Source organism: Rhinoraja longicauda, chromosome 11 (genome assembly GCF_053455715.1).
Source record: "Rhinoraja longicauda isolate Sanriku21f chromosome 11, sRhiLon1.1, whole genome shotgun sequence".
NCBI classification, from domain to species: Eukaryota; Metazoa; Chordata; class Chondrichthyes; order Rajiformes; family Arhynchobatidae; genus Rhinoraja; species Rhinoraja longicauda.
The window spans coordinates 17,023,167-17,036,964 of NC_135963.1; the positions used below are offsets into that span (position 1 = coordinate 17,023,167).

At 45.9% G+C, this 13,798-nt stretch overlaps 1 protein-coding gene across 7 annotated transcripts in view; it reads left to right on the forward strand.

The window, feature by feature from the left end:
• The window catches only part of st3gal3a (ST3 beta-galactoside alpha-2,3-sialyltransferase 3a), a 350,137-nt gene that overhangs the window by 69,628 nt on the left and 266,711 nt on the right, over nucleotides 1-13,798 (forward strand). Inside the window, exon 1 of one of the 7 annotated variants that reach the window (XM_078408355.1) lies at nucleotides 9,134-9,372. The exons of 5 other annotated variants lie outside the window; for them this stretch is intronic. The gene's annotated coding sequence lies outside the window, so the exon portion shown is untranslated. One more of the 7 variants, XM_078408348.1, reaches the window with a different exon arrangement.

Genomic DNA, 13,798 nt, shown 5'->3' on the forward strand with positions numbered 1-13,798 from the left:
CATTTTTTATAGCACAACTGAAGAAGTTAAAAGGTCTCGACCCGAAACATCACCCATTCCTTCTATCCAGAGATGCTGCCTGCCCCGCTGAGTTACTTCAGCATTTTGTGTCTATCTTCAAGTTGAGGACAATCCTTGTGAACTTGCTGAATCTTCTCAAATGCTTAAGAAAGTAAATATGCTGATAAACTATCTTGATCACACCATCAGTGTGAAGGGACCAGTTTAGGTTGCTGGTGATTTAGAAACATAGAAAATAGGTGCAGGAGAAGGCCATTTGGCCCTTCAAACCAACCCCGCCATTCATTGTGATCATGGCTGATCATCCACAATGCATAGGAAGTTGAAGTTGTCAACCAGGCGGAAGGTGCTGAATTAAACAGTTGTTTGCAGATCAGCATGATGACATTTATCTGAGAAACAAGGGAGAATATTTTAGCATCTTCATTAGCCGCAGGCAAGGTATTAAAAGAAGGGAAGGTAGCTAATGTTGTTTCTTTTCCTTCAGAAGGACAGCAGAGATAAACCAAGTAACTATAGACTGGTAAGCCTTATGTCACTGGTAACAAAATTATTGAGAACATTCCAAAGAACTGGATTCTATTAATTGGAAAGACAGAGACTAATTAGGGTGAGTCAGTATGGCTTATTGAGGAGGAAATCCTGTCTGACTAATTTGAGTATTTTTGAAGAGATGACCAAGGAGATTGATGAATGTATTTCTCTGAGATGATTGAGACTATTTCTCTGTGGACTTTAGTAAGACTTTTGACAAGGTCTTACAATGGTAGGCTGGCCCAAAAGGCACATGAGATCAAGATGAAATGGTAGAACGAGGTTTATGTGAATGGAAGTCGGCAAATAATGGTGTACCACATGGATCAGCGCTGTTTGCGAATATATACAAATTACTTGAATTTGAATATTGGAGGAATGATCAGCAGGTTTGTGGATGACACAAATTGATGGAGTTGTGGAGGTAAGGAAGGTATAATAACATTTAAGACATTTGGATAGGTACCTGCACAGGAGAGGTTAGCGGGATATGGGCCAACCACTAACAGGTGGTAGATGGGGCATCTTGGTTGGCACGGTCACATTAGACTGAAGGGTCTGTTTCTTTGGGAGCGCGGCTCCGAGAAAAAGTCGAAGAAAACATCGAGGAAGGCGGGGGGGGGATTCGAGATAGGCTGAGAGCCCAAGCCTTCCGTCCACCTCTGCCCAGCATCCTTCTGGCGAACGTCCAGTCCCTGCAGATCAAGCTGGATGACCTCAGGGCGAGGATCAGATTCCAGCGGAACATAAGAGACTGCAACATCTTCTGTCCGACCGAGACATGGCTGACCACGCTGGTGCCGGATCAGGTGATCTGCCCGACCAAGTCCTTCACTGTTTTCCGAGTGGACAGAACGGAAGAATCCGGGAAATCCAAGGGTGGAGGAGTTTGCTTCATGACCAACAATAACTGGTGCAACCCTAGGAATATTAAGACGCTTTCCTGTTCCTGTTCGCGGGACCTGGAACATCTGACTATCTCGTGCCGTTCCATTTTACCTTCCCCGGGAGTTCAGCTCGGTGATCATCACAGCCGTCAATATTCCACCGCATTAGGACATCGACGTGGCACTATCGGCCCTACACGATGTGTTGTGTCGACACCAAAACAAGAACCCTGATGTGGCTGTGGTGGTGGCTGGAGATTTTAATAGGGCAAATCTGAAAAAGGTCATGCCTAACTTCTGCCAACACATCACGTGTGTCACCAGGGGGGAAAGAACTTTGGACCACTGCTACACGCCATTCAGGAAAGGCTACAAGGCCGTTCCTCTCCCTCCTTTTGGAAAATCTGACCACGCTGCGATTTTCCTGCTGCCGGAGTATAAACAACGGATAGTACGGGAAATGGCGGTGACGAGGGACGTAAAGCAGTGGTCTGGCCATTCAGAGGCCATACTGCAAGATGCACTAAGTGATGTCGACTGGAATATGTTCCAAGCAAGTTCCAGAGACGTCAATGAGTTTGCGGAAGCGGTTATGGACTTCATTGCAACAATAGCCGATAACATCGTCCCTATGGTAAGGGTTAGTATCTTTCCTAATCAAAAACCCTGGGTGGACAGGTCCATTCGCGTTGCCTACAATGCTCGCACCGCTGCTTACAACTCCATTCTGGCATCCTGCAATATGGACGACTACAAGGTAGAGTCCTACCGACTGCGAAGGGTGGTGAAGGACGCAAAAAGGAGGTACAAGGACAGGATGGAGTCACAGATGGAGCAGCAGGACACCAGGTGCCTTTGGCAAGGGCTACAGACTATAACTAACTACTAGTGCAGCCCCCCCTCAACCGGAAGTGCCGGCACCTCCCTAGCTGATGACTTGAACTCCTACGCACGGTTTGAGATGGGCAACATTACCCCTAGCTCGCCGTCTAAAATCAACACCGCCAGCACACTGGCTAGCGAGGCTGGAGTGGGATCCACCGCTGGGGATGTGCACACATTCTCGGTGTCCGAGCAGGACGTGAGGAGGGCTCTGACTCGTGTGAACACGAGGAAAGCTGTAGGCCCAGATGGTATATCTGGGCGAGTACTGAAGTCTTGTGCCACTCAGCTTGCTCCAGTGCTCACCACGATATTCAACCTCTCCTTGGCCAAGTCCATGGTCCCTGCATGCTTCAAAAGATCCATCATCGTACCAGTGCCAAGGAATGCCTCTGTTTGAATGACTATCGACCGGTGGCCCTCACCTCGGTGGTCATAAAATGCTTCGAGAGGCTGATCAAGAACCACATCTGTGCCTTCCTCCCTCGCAATATGGACCCGCTGCAGTTCGCATACCGTCCGAACAGATCCACGGATGATGCGGTCTCCCAGGTTCTGCACACCGCTCTCTTGCATCTGGACAGCCAGAAGGGGGGCTATGTGAGGATGCTGTTCATTGATTTTAGTTCAGCTTTCAACACAATAGTTCCCACCAGACTGGCTGAGAAGCTACTGAAACTGGGGCTTAACACTCCCCTGTGTGCCTGGGTCCTGGACTTTCTCACTGCCAGGCCCCAAGTGGTCAAGATGGAGAGACATACTTCTAACCCCTTCACCCTGAACACAGGAACCCCCCAGGGTTGCGTCCTTAGTCCCCTACTGTACTCCCTGTACACACATGACTGTGTGGCCAGGTTCAGCTCCAACTCCATCATCAAGTTTAGTGATGACATTGTGGTGGTGGGCCTGATCTCCGATAACGATGAGAAGGCCTACCGGGAGGAGGTGGCTGATCTGGCACTCTGGTGTCAGGACAACAGCCTCCTCTTGAATGTCACAAAAACTAAGGAGCTAATTGTAGACTTTAGAAGGGCTCAACATCCGAGGATGTACATGCCACTGGAGTTAAATGGGATTACTGTGGATAGGGTGAGCAACTTTAAATACCTGGGAGTCCACATCACAGAGGATCTGACATGGACAACACACATTGCCGTAGTGGTGAGTAAGGCAAGGCAGCGCCTTTACCACCTCAGACAGTTGAGGACATTTAGAGTCTCTCTGAGGATCCTTCAGTGCTTCTACTCTGGGGCTGTAGAAAGCATCTTGTCCGGGAACATCACAATCTGGTTTGGGAACAGCTCTGCCTAGGACAGGAAGGCTCTGCGGAGAGTAGTGCGTTCGGCTGAACGCACTATGGGAACTACACTCGCCCCCCTGCAGACCTATACATCAAGAGGTGCAGGTGGCAGCAACATTATGGGGGACCCCTACAACCCCAGCAATGAACAGTTCCAGCTGCTATGGTCAGGCAAACGCCTCCGCTGTCACGCTGTGAAAACAGAGAGGATGAGTCAGAGTTTCTTCCCACAGGCCATCAGGACTGTTAACTCTCATATCACCAGGGACTAATTTAATTTACTGTATTAATTTATTTTTTGTGTTAAATGTCTTTCTATTCTGTTTTGTAGTTTAGCACAATCTGCAGGTGTTGCCACTTTCATTTCACTGCACATCTGGTATATGTATGTGACAAATAAACTTGACTTGACTTTGCCGTATGACTCTGACTCTGTAAGGTTGCCCAAGGCTACAGCAGGATATAGATCAAATGAAAAGTTGGGCAGAGTATTGGCAGTTGGACTTTAACCTCAACAAGTGCAAGATGAAACAATTTGGGTAGTAAAATAAAGGTAGGGCATATACTGTAAATTGTAAGGCACAAAGGAATATTGATGAACAAAGAGACCTAGGGGGTCCAAGTCCACTTTCCCTGAAAGTCGGGTGGATTGGCTGGTGAAGAATGCATACAGCAGACTTTATAGGTTGGGTGATTAAGTTGCATCTTTACTCAACACTGATTAGTAGTATTGTGTGCATTTCAATGATTTAGTTGTGCTGGAGAGAGTACAGAGGAAATTCACAGCGTGTTTCCTGTATTAGAGAACTTTAATTATGGGGAGAGATTGAATAAACTCGGTTTGGTTTCCCTGGAGCAGAGGATGCTGAGGGATGATCTGGTTGTCGCAGGTATGGTATTGAAAAGCATAGAAAGCTTAGATGGTCAATAATGTTATCTCATGGTAAGGATATCAAAAATAAGAGGGAAAGGATTTGAGATGAGGGGGAGGAGATGTAAAGGAAAATTTAAGAGGTTTTAAAGGTTATTTGATGATGATCTTACAACAACTTGCCCATGCCGACCAGAACGTCCTACCTGCACTAGTCCCACCTGCCTGCATTTGGCCCATATCCCTCTGAACCTTTTCAATCAATGTACCTGTCCAAATGTCTTTTAAACATTGTTATAAGACTTGTCTTAACTACCTCTTCTGGCAGCTTGTTCCATATATCCATCAACCTCTGTTACTCCATGGAGAAGCCAAACATTGGTTGGGTGATCACTTTGCAGAGTACTTGTGCTCAGTCCCCAGAGGTGATCCTGAGCTTCTTGCATGCCACTTGAATTTTTAATCCCTCTCCAATTCTGATCTGTTACTGTAGCTGTCTGTTACATGAAACCTAACATAAAATCTAAGAACAATATCTTCCATTTAAGCACTTTGCAACTTTCTGGAATAAGCTTTAAGAAACAGTTGGTACAGTTAATGGATAGGACAGATTTGGAGGGATATGGGCCAAACACAGGCAGGTGGGACTAGTGTAGCTAGGACATGTTGGCCGGTGTGGGCAAGTTGGACCGAAGGGACTGTTTCCACGCTGTATGACTCTAATAAACATTGACTTTGTGCTTCAGGTAAACTGCTTTATCATTATATTTATGTACCTGTCTTACCCCATTTCTTTAAAATGCCTCAATAATGTTCAATACCAATGCTCCTTATCACCTGATCTGTCTTAACCCATCTCATTTTGTCTTGCATCTCACTCCAACCTCTCAACTTTCTTTGCAAACTCTAAATCCTACACTTTGCGCAAAGGAATTATTAACTGATTTCTCTTTTCACACCTGCTGATTGACTGAGTTCTTCCACCGTTTCTATTTTTGTTTGACTTACTTTGTAGTTGATGATTTTCATTTGTTAAAAATAGTAATGGCGTAGTACTTCTGCAGTTTATAAATTTAAAACATTCGATAAAACCCGCTTTCTTCAAATGTGCTTTGTGTATAAGCGCATAAACGCGTGCATCAGGTGAATTAAGAATATCCAAAACGATGCACATCTTTATGGAGAGAAATTAACACATAAACTCAGATTTCAAAGCTGAAGGTGGACAAAACTGGGCCAAAGTACTTCAAAACAAAAAACCATTAATTTCATTCTTATTGTCATATCTGCAGGGAAACAATTGTATCTGAATCAAGACCCAAAACCCAGCAATTTATTAAAAAAATAATGAAGTGATATTAAACTGATATTAAAAATGCTCATTTGAAGTGATTTCCAAGAGCTATACATTAACATTGTTTGATCAGTTTATATAAACTATAAATGTGCAAATGTAGCCTGGTCGATTGTGGATCACAAATTTGGTCTACCTCCACTGTTGGATTTCAAAAAGAGCCTATTTTCCTTGATGAAATCCTGTTTGTGCCATCTCAGCTGTTCTTGTGATATCCAGTAAAATTACATCATATAACTCAACAATTTTCCGAGCAATAATTGATTTTTCATGAATTCGGTGCCACAATATATGGTCATGACTTTAGTATTGATCTGTGTATCTGCTGCAAGTTCTTGTCCTTGAGATAATCTGAGAAGCAGATGTTATTTTTACACAGAAAAAAAGTATTTGGTCAGGAAGTCAGATTAGACCTGGAAACTTTTTCAAATATAGACACACAATGCTGGAGTAACTCAACGGGTCGGGCAACATCTCTGGAGAAAAGTAATAGGTGACGTTTCGGGTCGAGACCCTTCTTCAGACTGAGAGTCGGGAGACCAAAACTAGAGATATGAAAAGGTACAACGAACAAATGATTGAAAGATGTGCAAAGACCAATTCAAAGGTAGCCAGATGATCACGGAAAGGTGGAGCCCACAATGGTCCATTGTCAGTTGTGAAGAAGGTGATAACAAGTGGATAGATTAGGCGAGTGGGCAAATGCATGGCAGATGCAATATAATGTGGATAAATGTGAGGTTATCCACTTTGGCGGCAAGAACAGGAAAGCAGAGTATTACCTGAATGGTGACCGATTGGGAGAAGGGGAGATGCAACGTGACCTGGGTGTCATGGTGCACCAGTCATTGAAAGCAAGCATGCAGGTGCAGCAGGCAGTGAAGAAAGCGAATGGTATGTTGGCATTCATAGCAAGAGGATTTGAGTTTAGGAGCAGGGAGGTTCTGCTGCAGTTGTACAGGGCCTTGGTGAGACCGCACCTGGAGTACTGTGTGCAGTTTTGGTCTCCTAACCTGAGGAAAGACGTTCTTGCCTTAGAGGGAGTACAGAGAAGGTTCACCAGATTGATCCCTGGGATGGCGGGACTTACATATGAGGAAAGACTAGATAGACTGGGCTTGTACTCGCTGGAATTTAGAAGACTGAGGGGGGATCTTATAGAAACATATAAAATTCTTAAGGGGTTGGAGAGGCTAGATGCGGGAAGATTGTTCCCGATGTTGGGGGAGTCCAGAACCAGGGGTCACAGCTTAAGGATAAGGGGGAAGTCTTTTAGGACCGAGATGAGAAAACATTTCTTCACACAGAGAGTGGTGAGTCTGTGGAATTCTCTGCCACAGAAGGTAGTTGAGGCCAGTTCATTGGCTATATTTAAGAGGGAGTTAGATGTGGCCCTTTTTGCTAAAGGGATCAGGGGGTATGGAGAGAAGGCAGGTACAGGCTACTGAGCTGAATGATCAGCCATGATCATATTGAATGGCGGTGCAGGCTCGAAGGGCCGAATGGCCTACTCCTGCACCTATTTTCTATGTTTCTATGTTTCTATGTTTCTATGAATAAAAATAGTGAAGCTAAGCAGGATGACAATGAAACTGGCAGACTGACTGGGGAGGGGGGGGGGGGGGGGGGAGCGATGGAGAGGGAATGTGAGGGTTACTTGAGATTAGAGAAATCTATATTCTGCTGGATTGGCAGCTGCCCAAGCGAAATATGAGATGCTGTTTCTCCAATTTACGTTTGCCCCCACTCCGAAAGCCGAGGATGGAAAGGTCAGTATGGAAATGGAAGTGAGTGTTTGGCAACCGGGAGATCGTGTAGGTTAAGGAAGATTGAGCGAAGGTGTTCACCGAAATGATCAGAGTCTGTGTTTCGTCTTGCCGAAGCATGGGAGTCCAAGCCTAGAACAACAGATACAGTAGATGAGGTTTGAAGAGGTGCATATGAATCTCTGCCTCACCTGCAAGGACTTGCATGAGGGAGGAGGTACAAGTATCAAACAAAATGTAAGAATGCCAGATGCAGCATCATGTGTCTAAATGTAAGGGTATCCACTTTGGTGGCAAGAACAGGACAGCAGATTATTATCTGAATGGTGTCAAATTAGAAAAGGGGAGGCTCAATGAGACCTGGGTGTCCTTGTTCATCAGTCACTGAAAGTAAACATGCAGGTACAGCAGGCAATGAAGAAAGCTCATGGCATGTTCGCCTTCATTGCAAGAGGATTTGAGTTTAGGAGTAAGGAGGTCCTACTGCAGTTGTACAGGACCCTGGTGAAACAACACCTGGAGTGTTGTGCGTAGTTTTGGTCTCCTAATTTGTGGAAGAACATTCTTGCTATTGAGGGAGTGTAATGTAGGTTCGTCAGGTTAATTCCCGGGGTGGCGGGACTGACCTATGAGGACAGAATGGGTTGACTGGGCTTGTAGTCACTGGAATTTAGAAGGATGAGAGGGAATCTTATGGAAACATATACAATTCTTAAGGGATTGGACAGATGAAATGCAGGAAAAATCTTCCGCATGTTGGGTGAGTCCAGAACCAGGGGTCACAGTTTAAGAATAATGGGTCGGCCATTTAGGACTGAGATGAGGAAAACCTTTTTCACCCAAAGAGTTGTGGATCTGTGGAATTCTCTGCCACAGAAGGCAGTGGAGGCAAGAGAGTTAGATTTAGCTCTTGGGGCTAACAAAATCAAGGGATATGGGGAAAAAGCAGGAACGGGGTACTGATTTCGTATGATCACCCATGATCATATTGAATGGTGGTGCTGGCTCGAAGGGCCGAATGGTCTACTCCTGCACCTATTTTCCATGTTTCTCTTTGGGGCTCAGATTTGCTCACAGTACTCCAAATGCGCCCTGACCAGTGCTTTGTGGAGCCTCAATGTGGAAAGGGTGCCTTCACCTTATTCTTATAAAAAGTGATTCGAAAAGTTTGCCTTGATTTGCAATTGACAAGATGATGCTTGTAAGTTTCCAGTGCGGGGAGCACTCGAGGAAGAGCCGCCTTGAGCAAGATAGCCAGGCTGCGGCCTCAGCGCATTGCTGGTGTGAGCGGCTCTTATCCTTTACCAAAGTGGCACCACGCGTCCCAACGACTCGGCGTTGCACGAGGGTCCCCTGGCAACTGCGCAGGCGCGGTAGCGGAGCCAACGCTCGGGCAGCGAAAGTGGCCTCGGTGGAGAGACCGGCTCAAGGCGCGACGAGGATGAAAGGGAAACGGACCGCGAAAACCCACGCCCAGCTGGACCGGACGCGAATATAGATAGAGCGGGGGCGAGAAGCTGGACCAGAGATTTCTGACGGACGAGGGCATCTTTTCTCGGCGTGCGGGATCTACTGCAGCAGCAGCAGCGGCAGCAGCGCCGCCGCTCTGAGCGGACCACCCGTAGAAGGGGAGTGCGCAGGCGCTACAGCCCCCGACCGTTGGCGCGGCCGTACGTCTCCCTGCAGCGCGAGGGGCGGATGGCGCCCGCGCCCCGCCAGCGCAACTAGGAGCGGGAGAGGGGGATGTCTGCCAAGAGGTGAGAGAGCCTTTGAACTTCGCCCTGCCTTTGCATCCATGAGCCGTCCGCCGCCGTTGATTGCGTGCGCCCGTTCTGATGGTGGGCAGTCAGCTGTTTGATTTGTGAAGTGTCAAAAAAACAAGTAATGAACTGCGGTTCATTCGGCCCAGCAGCGCCAACCGTTCTTAACCGGCCCACCCAGCGCATCTGCACCGTCAGAAGGGGCACGATTCAGCCCGGTTCGTGCTTTGGCGTTCACGACTGCATCCATCCATCAGACACACAAGACATTTGCAGAATCATTCCGGAGAGAGAGGTATTGTGCCAACTGCAACCCGGCCATCGTTTTATAATGAGGACGAATAGCGGATTGACCAACGGCGGAATATCTGCCAACAGATCGTTAGCAAATGAATATACATACCATTTTAGATTCCATTTACGTTGCATATTTCGTTATGTAATATTATTGTTTCCATGTAAAAGGGAGCGAATGCGCATCACAGAGGGGTTCAAGGTTGAGAAATTGTGGTACAATTTGGTTCAGACCTACTTTTGTGTTGGAGACGAATATTGAACGGATTTTTTAAATCACTCTTGGGGGTTTTGAGGGTTATGTAGTCCATCGAGCGTCTGAAAATTTCCATTTGTAATGTATTCAAACCAGCCTCCAGGGTCTTACTTTTTATACCTCACAGTAAAAGCAACCCGGGGGCAGTTTGCAAGCACTTGTAGCTGACGTGGTGGAGTCAAATCCAAATGTTGGCTTCTGGAAGTCACGTCTTCAATAACATTTTTCTTTTTTGTTTCTGTAACTTGATTACTGCAGCAAAACAAAAGTTGATTTAAAGAAAAAAAGCTCAATTGAAACAACAACAACATTGCCTTAAGGAATGCTAAAACGCACAAAACATGCTATCAAAAAATAACTCCTCATCCTTGTATTGTGGTGACCAGAAATGTGCACAATGCTCCAAATGTGACCTATGCAACATGACTTCCAGATTCTTATGTTCATTACTCTGACTGATCAATGCAAACATACCTTCTTTACCACTCTATCTACTTGTGTTAACACTTTCAGGGAACTGTGGACATGGACCCAAGAGCCCTTTGTACATCAAACAACCATTTACATTAATCTTATAGAAACAAGGAACTGCAGATGTTCATTTCCAAAAATAGCTCAAAGTGGGTCAGGCAACATCTCTGGAGAAACGGAGGGATGTCATTTTGGGCCAGGACTCGATCTTACCCAATATGTCACCTATCCATGTTCTCCAGAGATGTTGCCTGATCCGCTGAGTTACTCCAGCATGTTGTGTCTTTTTAACACATTAATCTTATACTAGTCACATTTTATTTTCCCAATGTTTCCAACGCTTTCCTACACACTGTGGCAATTTATAATGGCCAATTAACCTATTAACCTGCACATTTTTGGGATGTGGAAGGCAATCGGAGTACTCGGGAAATCCAAGTGGTCATAGGGAAAATGTGCAATCTAAACTTACTTGAGGTCAGGATTTAACCCATGTTCTTGGTGCTGTGAGTTAGCTACTTTACTAGCCCCATCATTTTGCATGTGAGGATCTCCAATCAATAGTCATTTTCTCATCAGAGAACAAAGTTTGTGAGAAGGACTGAGCTTGGTAATTAGTGGTCCGAGATTTAAGGCTGATAGCAGTAGCAATGCCATAGCCAATTTGAATGACTGGTGCTGAGAATTATTTATCATGTCCCATCTGTGTATAAAATCACGAGAGAATAGATAGGGTGAATGCACAGTGTCTTTTACTGAGAGTAGGGCCATCGAGAACTACAGAACACGTTTACAGTGAGAGGGGAAAGATTTAATAGGAACCTGAGGGGCAACTTTTTTCACAGAGGATAGTGGGTATAAAGAATGAGTTGCCAGTGGAGGTAGTTGAGGCAGGTACAATAGCAACATTTAAAATACATTTGAGCAATTACATGGGTAGGAAAGGTTCAGAGTGATATGGGCTGAATATGGGCAGGTGGGACTAGCATAGATGGGGCATCTTGATTGGCCCAGGCATGTTGGACCAAAAACCTGTTTCTATGCTGTCTGACTCTTAATAAGTTAACACTGCCACAATATGAGATTTTTTTGGTAGTTGACTGAACACTTTATCAAAGATAGAGGTTTTTGCTGAATATTGTAAAGATGGAGAGAAGGAGAGACTTTTAGGGAGGGAAGTATTCTTGAGAGTATTCTGAGGGATAGGATATACAGGCAATTGGATGGGCATGGGCTGATTAGGGATAGTCAGCATGGTTTTATACGTGGGAGGTCGTGTCTCACAAATCTGATTGATTTTTTTGAAGACATGACCAAAAAGGTTGATGAGCACAGAGCTGTAGATGTTGTGTACCTGGACTTCAGTAAGGCGTTCGACAAGGTTCCGCATGGTAGGCTGCTCGGAGAGCTAGCTGAATTGTTGGCAAATTGGCTCCATGGAAGGAAGCAGAGGGTAATGGTAGAAGGTTGCGTCTCAGACTGGATGCCTGTGACTAGTGGTGTGCCTTAGGGTTTCGGTGCTGGGCCTGTTACTGTTTGTCATCTACATCAATGATTTGGATGAGAACATACAGGGCAAGATAAGCAAGTTTGCTGATGATACAAAAGTGAGTGGTTTTGCAGATAGTGAAGATGGTTGTGAATGATTGCAGCAGGATCTGGATCGATTGGCCAGGTGGGCTGAGGAATGGTTGATGGAATTTAATACAGAGAAGTGTGAGGTGTTTTTTGGGACGTGGCAGGACCAACTGAGTAAATGGTAGGCCTCTGGGTAGTGTTGTAGAGCAGAGAGATCTAGGAGTACAAGTGCATGGTTCCTTGAAGGTCGAGTCGGAGGCAGATAAGGTGGTCAAAAAGGCTTTTGGCACTTTGGCCTTCATGTGTCAGAGTATTGAGTATAGAAGTTGGGAGGTCATGTTGCAGCTGTATAAGATGTTGGTGAGACCGTATTTAGATTATTGTGTTCAGTTCTGGGCACCATGTTATAGGAAAGATATTGTCAAGCTTGAAAAGATTTACAAGGATGTTGCTAGGTCCAGAGGGTGTGAGCTATAGGATGGGGTTGAGTAGGCTGGGTCTCTATTCCATGGAGCATAGGAGGATGAGGGGAGATCTTATATACAAAATCATGATAGGAATAGTTTGGGTAGATGCACAGTCTTTTGCCCAGAGTTGGGGAATCGAGGACCAGAGGACAGGTTCAAGGTGAAGGGGAAAAGATTTAATACGAATCCCAGCGGTAGCTTTTTCACATAAAGGGTGGTGGGTGTATGGAACAAGCTGCCAGAGGAGGTAGTTGAAGCTGGGACTATCCCATCGTTTAAGAAACAGTTAGACAGGTATATGGATAGGACAGGTTTGGAGGGACATGTACCAAGCGCAGGCAAGTGGGACTAGTGTAGCTGGGACATTGTTGGCTGCTGTGGGCGAGTTGGGCTGAAAGGCCTGTTTCCACACTGTGTCACTATGACTATGAACTCCCGAGTTAGGAACTTGGCAGCTAAGAATGGCACTCAGTCAAGAATGACACAAAGCTGCAAACAGTTGGTTCCCATTCAGACAGTTAATTTTGTAGTGATCTTCAAGAGTACAGTTGTGCTAGGTATTAATCATAATCATACTTTATTAGCCAAGTATGTTTTGCAACATATGAGGAATTTGATTTGCCGTGCAGTCATACCAATAAAAAGCAACAAGACACACAAAATACATTTTAACATAAACATCCACCACAGTGACTCCTCCACATTCCTCACTGTAACGGAAGGCGAGAAAAAAGAGTTAAATCTCTTCCCTTCTTTGTCCTCCCGCGGTCGGGGGCCTCGAGCGTTCCGTTCAAGGGACGATCTTGGCTCCCGTAGCCGGCAGTCGGGCCCTCCGCAAGCTCCCGCAGCGGAGGGTTCTCGGCTCCGCTACGCCGGGCGATTGGACCCTGGGTCGGGGCTGGTCGAACCTCTTGTGACTATGAAGCTTCCCGACATCAGCCTCTACCCGAGACTGCGAGCTCCTCGCTATTGAAATCTGCAGGCTGTGGTTGGAATGTCAATCCCAGGCAGGGGATCACAGGCTCTGATGGTAAGTCCACAACCCCGCGGTGGGGCTCAGTCAGTCTCGAGCAAGGCCTCCAGCTCCACGATGTTAGGCCGCAGAGCGTCGGAGATACGATCTGGAAAACAATCGCATCTCCGGCAAGGTAAGAGATTGAAAAAATGTTTCCCCTGACCCCCCTCCCCCACTCCCCCCACATAAAACAAACCAGAGAACATTAACACATTCTTTTAAAACACCCTAAAAATAACAAAAAAGATGAAAAGACAGCATCACCCAGTAAAGATAATGGATTTGGAGTTATACAGTGTGAAAACAGGCCCTTCAGCCCAACTTGCTCATGCTGACCAACAT